The sequence below is a fragment of the Aristolochia californica genome, unplaced genomic scaffold, assembly GCF_029961685.1.
Source record: "Aristolochia californica isolate CCGP_79_NKW_82.1479 unplaced genomic scaffold, dmAriCali1.0.hap1 SCAF_7, whole genome shotgun sequence".
In the NCBI taxonomy this organism is placed as follows: domain Eukaryota; kingdom Viridiplantae; phylum Streptophyta; class Magnoliopsida; order Piperales; family Aristolochiaceae; genus Aristolochia; species Aristolochia californica.
Window position 1 is genome coordinate 1,019,075 of NW_027182268.1, and position 8,008 is coordinate 1,027,082.

At 39.2% G+C, this 8,008-nt stretch overlaps 1 non-coding gene across 1 annotated transcript; it reads right to left on the minus strand.

Moving 5' to 3' along the window:
• Positions 1-6,980: 6,980 nt before the first annotated feature.
• LOC137937896 (small nucleolar RNA R71) lies at positions 6,981-7,087 on the minus strand. Its single transcript, XR_011109684.1, has one exon. It is a non-coding gene; the product is annotated as a small nucleolar RNA R71 (small nucleolar RNA).
• Positions 7,088-8,008: the final 921 nt, after the last annotated feature.

Here is an 8,008-nt window from a genome sequence, read left to right on the forward strand (position 1 = left end):
TTTTTGGCCCATTTGCAAAAGTTAGTGTTAGGATTGATCGATAAATCGTGTATTATGACTATTTTTCTGTTAGGATGTGACTTATTAATCAATGGACTAATCGATCAATTTTTTATCGTTGGGCTTGATATGTTAAGTTGATCGATCCTTTCCAGGGTATGATGATCAATCAATCAAAATTCCCTCTGACATTGCATTGCAAGTATAATCGATCAATGGACTTCCTATGATCAATCATGTTTTATGTCCCTAATTAGCAAGATTTTGTTTGTCAGATCACTCATGTAGGATGATCAATCATTCAATGTCAAATTCGTATGCCTAGATAGTATTAATCGATCAGTCCAAGTGGAATAATTGATCATGCTTTATAGCATAAAAATAGTCATATTCTGGATGATCGATCAATTGACTTAGGTTGATGTGGAATCGTATTTGTATCGCTCGGGCCAATCCTTGTATAAGGTCTTGTTGCGCCTCTCACTAATGCCTCGAGGTTTTAGCGCAACTGGTTTCAACATAGTATCAGAGCAGGTTGGTCCCGAGTTCAAATCCCGCCCCCCCCCCGAAGGCCGTGAATTTGGCCACCAAATTTCCACGGGTATTCCCCGTGCAGGGGAGTGTGGAACCGTATTTGTATCGCTCAGGCCAATCCTTGTATAAGGTCTTGTTGCGCCTCTCACTAATGCCTCGAGGTTTTAGCGCAACTGGTTTCAACAGTTGATCGATCATGCTTTATAAACTTGGCTTGTACACTTTTGGATGATCAATCATTTCAGTGCCAATTCATTTAATTTAACTATGTAAGTATGAAAATGAATGATTCTAAGTGCTCTAACACGTTTGAAAAGATGTATGTGATGTTTTAAAACATGTATGAATGCAATGTAAATCCTAAATCTCCATGTTTAACATTGTACCTTAAATAAAAAGAGTTTGGATGGCTCTCTCTTATATGGACTAAGTTTTGATATACGTCAATGACTTCTAAACTCTAGTGTTCAATTGTCTTCTTTCTTCAAGGTTGCTTCTTCAAGAGTAGATTTTCTATGATGCTTGAGTTTTTGAGTATGCTTAATTCATTTTGAAGCTTTAGACCTTTAGATGCATGTCTTTTGAAAGTAAAGTATCTAAAATACTTAGTTTTGTAAATTGACATCTCTATTAAGTTTTTTTATCATTGTTAGAAGATATCTCAAAGGGGCATTACGGTAAATACCTTTCACACGTCAAAGAGAAAGGGTGTAATTAATGTCCTTCTCATAAGGATGGCACATGGTGTGATTAGAGAAGATGATGTATGTTTACTTATGTTTTTTCCTTTTGAGAGCTTGTAGCCCTAATGGCAATGTAACCATTGTAACCTTCATTCATCAACTATAAATAGAGACTCAAGGCAAGGGATAGATCATTAAGTTTCCCCTCTTCTCTCTCAAATTCGTCCTTACACTTTTCTCTCAAATTCTCTTTCTCTCTCCATTTCCTTAGTCATCCCTCTCTCACCTTTCTCTTATCTTCCTTCTTCCTCTCCTTTTCTTCCTCTCTTCTTCATCTTTCTCTACTCTCTCACCCTCTTGCCTGAGTACCTTATCATGGGATCCTAAATCTAACATGGTATCAAAGCATTAGGTTTGGGATCCCAAATTGGTTAATCAAGTTTTTTTATCAAATCTCTCAATGGAGGTTGAGGTATTGATCAAGGTAGACTGATACAACTTGTGGATTTCTAGTTCTTTATTTGTTGAATGAAGCATTGTTATTCCATTGATGGCCCCGTGGTGTTTCATGATTGAAATGTTATATGTACATAAGTTGAAGGTTGAAGGTTGGTATCATAGTTCAATTGTTTTTTTCAACTCATGAAGTTGCTTGCATTGGTGCAATGATTTTTTTTTTTGTTTTGAAAAAAATACATGTTGTTCTCTCATGTTGGAAGGGATTTTGTCATTAAGATTTGCTTTTGGTCCTCTTTCCTAAAATTTTAAAAGGAAAAAAGGGAAAGAAAAGGTTGTAATTACATGATTAGTCGGCACATGACTTATAGAAGGAAAATTCTATCTTTAGAAGATCCACAAAATTGATTGAGATCTCTTGTTTTTTGTATAATTTTACATACCTCAATCTTCTCATTGGAGTATAGCCCACAAAAGACAAGATTAGAAAGCCTTACAAAAAGTTTTTAAAGGAAAAATGCAACAAAGGTTGGTTCTTTTGGTTAATGGTTGGTGCCAAACAACTAGAAGGAAGTGTTCCTTCTTTATAGGATCTCAAAGATATCCAAGATCTTCTTCTTGGTATGATTATTGATTACCTCCCTTAATTATCCCCTTACCTAAAATATTTAAGGCAAGTCAAAGATTGAGATTGATTTGGTGAAGTGGTACCTAAGACACTAATGGAAGGTTTCCTATTTTATTTTTGGAAAGTGGGTGGTTGAAGGAAGATCTTGTGCTTGATTTGATTTCTTGGTGAATATTCTTTCCTAAGTGAAAAGCATCACATACCCTATCTATATGCTGATCTCGGCCAACATGCACTCTCCTTATTTAGTTCATGATTAGTTGTTACAAAGATTTTTTTGGTTTTTTGGGATAGATCTTCCTCCTTTCCCAAATTGGTTCCAACCCGAATTGGCCTTGGTCTTCCTCTTGTTGGGTTGATTCATATTTTTGGTGGTTGCCTTATTGGTTTGATTCAAGGTTCTTCCATTACTCATATAAGACTTATAAGTTCTTTTTACAAACCTTCTTAGGTGGTTCCCTCTCAGGTTACAACTCTTCTATAAGTTAGGTTTTTTGGTTCATCTCAAATGGCTGAAAATCACATGGAGAGTAAGAGTGACCTTCTCAAGATTACCACTGTACCCTTGAGCTGGGCACAATTAGTTAAAAGGTTTCTCATTACACGGGACCTCTTAGGACATCTCACCAAAGTAGTTCCACCTATTGATGATGAGGACAACTCCTCTATTAAGTGGTTAAAGAATGATACATTGGTAATCAGCTAGTTGATAAATAACATGGAGGAGCATGTGACTGATAATATGGTCCACCTTGAGACAACCAAACATATATGGGACACTTGTGTGAAGTTGTACTCCAACACAAAGAACCTTCATAAATTGTATGATGTTATTCTTAACATGTTCAATACCAAACAAGGGGACAACTTGCATGAGTTCTTGGGACGATTTTGGGAGGAGTCGAAAATTGCTTAGCCCCACTTCACTGATATATCGGTTCAAGAAAAGTAGTGGGAAGCCTTAACATGCTATCTACTTAGAAAATATCAAATCATACCTTGATGTGGCCAAGACTCAACTGCTTTGCTCCTTGGCACTTCCATCATTTGATGACATCAATGCCACCTTACTTCAGATACCAAAACATTCTTCTACCTCTCTCACTAGGGTGTCATTTGCCATGTACTCCATTAACTGCGGTACACCTTCTACCACCAGAGGGCACGGTAGAAATCGCAGAGGAGCCAAAGCAAGAGGTGGTAGGACTAGCTCTGGTCTCTCAAATACTGATAATCGGGTCTGCACTCATTGTGGAGGACAAAATCATTTAGCGAAAACCTGTTGGAAGCTGCATTGAAAACTAAACCGGACCACTGCCAACTAGGCCTTTGTTCATACTGATAAAAATGAAGATAAAATTGAGTCACACAAGGGCAAGACAACTATAACCAATGAAGATTATGAATTCTTGTAAAGACTGAAGACTATGATGGTATCTTCTCCTGCATCTTCTTCCATTGCTGCCGCCACTACCGCTTCAGGTATGCTCTCTATGACTTCCTTCTCTTCATCTTGGATCATTGACTCAGGAACCTCCAAGCTTCTTACATGTAACAAAAATCTATTACATTCCATGTCTCCCTATTTATCAGACAAATTTGTTGCCATAGCCGACAGATCCCAAACCAAAGTTCTAGGGAAGGGATCCTCCTCTGCTACACCTTTGCTTTCACTTATTGATGTCTTATGTGTTCCCTAGTTTCCATTAAACATATTGTTTGTTAGCCAGCTCACCAAACGTTTCAATTGATCCATCACCTTCTCACCTTCTTCTTGTGTTTTTCAGGATCTAACAACGAAGTAGATGATTGATGAATGCCATGAACAAGGGAGTCTTTATTACTTGGACTTGTCTCCGATGACTGCAGTTTCCATTTCTCAAAAAGAGGCAAGATTATGGCACAACCGGGTTGGACATCTGTCATGAACATCTCTTCAATAATTTTTTCCTCTTTTAAGAACATTGTTTGGACTAAACTGTGAAGTATGTCAGTTGAGTAAACACACTAGAGGACAAATCTATTTTGCTTGAATTGAAATTAAAGGTGTCGCTCCCCTTTCCTTAATTCACCCTGATGTATGGGGACTATAGAGTATCTCAAATATTTCACAAGTTAAGTATTTTGTCACATTTGTGGATGATTTTACTCGAGTCACATGGTTGTTTTTTATTAAAGAAAGGTTCGAGATTTTTTCCATCTTTAAGTCCTTTCATGCCATGGTAAAAACTCAGTTCGGTAAACACATACATGTTTTTCGTTCTGATAATGCCAAAGAGTACCTCTCCAATGAATTTCAATCCTTTTGTCAGGATCAGGGCATTATCCATTAGACATCATGTGCCTACACCCCTCAACAAACATCATGTGACTACACCCCTCAACAAATATCATGTGATTACACCCCTCAACAAAATGGTGTAGACAAAAGGAAACATAGACATCCTCTAGAGGTAGCCCATGGCCTACTCTATTATATGAATATGCTCTATTTTCACTCGCCTCACTCCATTCTTATTGTCTGCTTCCTTTTTAATTGGTTACTGATAGATGCTATATTCTGACATGAGAACTAGGTTAATTATAATAGAATAACCTTTATAATTGTGTTATAGGTGGTTATTTATCGGTTTTTAAATGAAATGAGCATTTATTGAATTTGGCATTAATCACTGTCGATATTACATATTTCTCTCTCCTGAATTATATTTCATTATTTTTTAGTTTTATTTCTTCCTGAAATGCTTTTTATAGATTCAATTATGGAATTTCAGGAGAATTTGGGTGGAGAAGAAGATATTTACCAAAATGCCCTTAGTGAAATGAAGGTAATTTCTAGGGCAAATCATTTTAAAATAAGAAAAATCATATTTAAAGCAAAGGGGGGAGGAGCGTGAAAAGAAAACAAAAACGGAGACCAAAACAGAGGAGCTTGGACCGGAAACAGGGGAGGACCCGAGAGGAGTTCCCCACCGTCGTTCGCAGGGCCACTGCCTTTCGCCGCGCCACTGTCATCCACCGCCATCCACCGCCATCCAGCAACCGAGAACAAACTCGAGGAGAGCTCAAGAGAGTCTCCGTCGAGGTGAGTTAGACAGTCGTCGCTCGCCAGGCCGAGAAGAGATCCGAGAGGGCTTCTCCGGTGCCACTTCCACTTTCCGACTATCCTCCGGCGTCGGTTACGTATTTTCGACCAGTCCCGGAGCTATTCTGACTCCAACCGAGACTCGAGAGAGCCAGTTAGAGAACGTCAACTCTGTTTCGTTCTTCGCCGGACGTTCCCTCCATCCGTCGGCTTCCAACCTTCGTCGCCGGCATCGTCTCTACTTCCGGCCACTCACTCTTGCCAACCTGAAGCCATTGATTTCGGGAAATTGTAGCACCTGTGAGAACGAGTTGCTGCCCGAGCGAGAGGAAGAAGAAGGGGAGTAATTCGTAATTTTTGAATTTCATTTTTTATATAGTTTGAACTTAGGTTTTGAATGTTTATTGAATCTGATTTGATAATTAATGTTTATTGAATATTTGTTTTTTAGATATTTGATTAAATTAGCTAATTAGGGTAGGATTATAATTGAGGTTGGATTTTGGTATTTTAATCTGATTTCTGTCTTTCACTCTATGCGCCCGAGAGGGGCTAGACGCAAGGATTGAGAAATCGGATTCGTGGTCACGTGGCACTCGAGAGAGGCACGAATCACCATAAAATCCAGAGTTGACGTTTCCTATTGTGTAGGTAGTTAACCAGATGATTGCTTGATAATTTAGAAAATAATTAGTGTTTAGTTAATATTAATTCATCACATTTGGTTAGGCTAGTTGACTGAAGAATACACAAAATTCAGTCCTCCCTGTGGATATGACCCTCGCTTCCCACTAGATTACATGAACGATTCGTACGCTTGCGAGGTATTAAAGCCGATGTACCTAAATTTTACATCAAGTTTTTGGCGCCATTGTCGGGGAGGCACGTATTAAGTGTATTTCTTTGTTCTCCATGGTCTTAGGTTAGATTTATTTTTATTTTATTTTTATTTATTTTATTTTTTTGCTTTCATAATTTTAGTTTGGTGATTTTTTATGGAATTATTTTTATTTCTTCTAGTTAGTTCATATTTTTAGTAGTGAGTTTGTTAGCTTAATTTGATAGTTCATTTTGTTTCTTTTTGTGTTTTTATTCACGGGCGCCGCTCCCTAGGTGGACCATTAACTCCCTTTATTGAAGAGGTAGAACATATTTGTAGGAAAACACCCGAAGTCAAGTTAGGAGCTACCATGGCCAATCAGGGTGAGCCATTACAGTTACCTGCAGCAGGTGACCGTAGAGCCCTGAGGGATTATTCTATCCCATCCCACTTCACATCACCTTCTTGCATTATATTGCCACCCACTATTGCAGCCAGTTATGAGTTGAAACCGGGTATGATCCAACTCCTCCCTACATTCTATGGGTTGGAGAAGGAGGACCCATATTACCACATCAAGGAATTCTTAGATATTTGTGCAACTTTCAAATTCCAGAATTTCTCAGATGACTCTATCCGGTTAAGACATTTTCCATTTTCACTTAGGATAAGGCCAAGTCTTGGCTTAATTCCTTAGAGGTGGGCAGCATTACTTCATGGGACACATTAGTCACAATTTTTTTGTCCAAGTACTTTCCCATTCAGAGAACTACAGCCCTCAGGAGAGAAATCTCCAACTTTATGCAGCAAGAGGGTGAACACTTTTATGAGGCTTGGGAGAAATTGAAGGATTTGATCCGTAGGTGTCCGCATCATGGGTTTGAGAAATGACATTTAGTGCAATACTTTTATCAAGGTCTTACACCCAGGTTAGATCCATGGTAGATGCAACGAGTGGTGGGAGTTTGATGGGTAAGAGTGCTAGTGAGGCGTGGGACTTCTTTGAAACGTTGAGTGATCAATCTCAGCAATGGGGTTCGTCATTTAATGTTGATAGGAGATTCCACGAAGCCAAAAGAGGGGGTCTCTACGAGGTTAGTGAAACACCTATGCTCATGGCCAAAATTGAGGGTTGACTAGAAAAATTGATGCCCTTATGGTGTCCAAGAGTTCACCTGCTCCTAATCCATCTACTGTCTGTGCCATATGCTCTGGTTCCTCTCATCCCACACAAATGTGTCCATCTAGTTCATCCTACCCAGAGCTCATTGAGGACTTGAATGCAGTCCAGAATTTTCATAGACCAAACCGGAAAGATCCTTTTTCAGAAACATATAATCCGGGTTGGGCTAGGCACCCAAATTTCTCATGGTCCAAGGGGCCATAGGTTGGGGGTCCTCCAGGGTTTACTCAACCCCAAGCTCCGCGCCCACACTTCACTCAACAGGCATTGATTCCACAAAAACCTTCACTTGAGGATACACTTCAATTATTCATGCAGAATACACAGTCCTCCATTCCTAAACTTGAAATGCAAGTGAGTTAGTTGGCCAGCCATATGAGTGAACAAGCACAAAATAGACTCCCGAGTCAAACCATTCCTAACCCCAAAAGCACACATGAGAGTGGGTTGAGTTCCAAACCCCACCATGAGCAAGCCAAAGCCATAACCACCCTTAGGAGTGGTCGTGAGTTGAACAATGGGGTAGGGATCACTAAGTCTAAGGAGTCAAAAGATGACAATGTGGACACATCATTGAGTGAAGAACCTCCAAGTTCTCCACCAACAACCAAGCAGATCC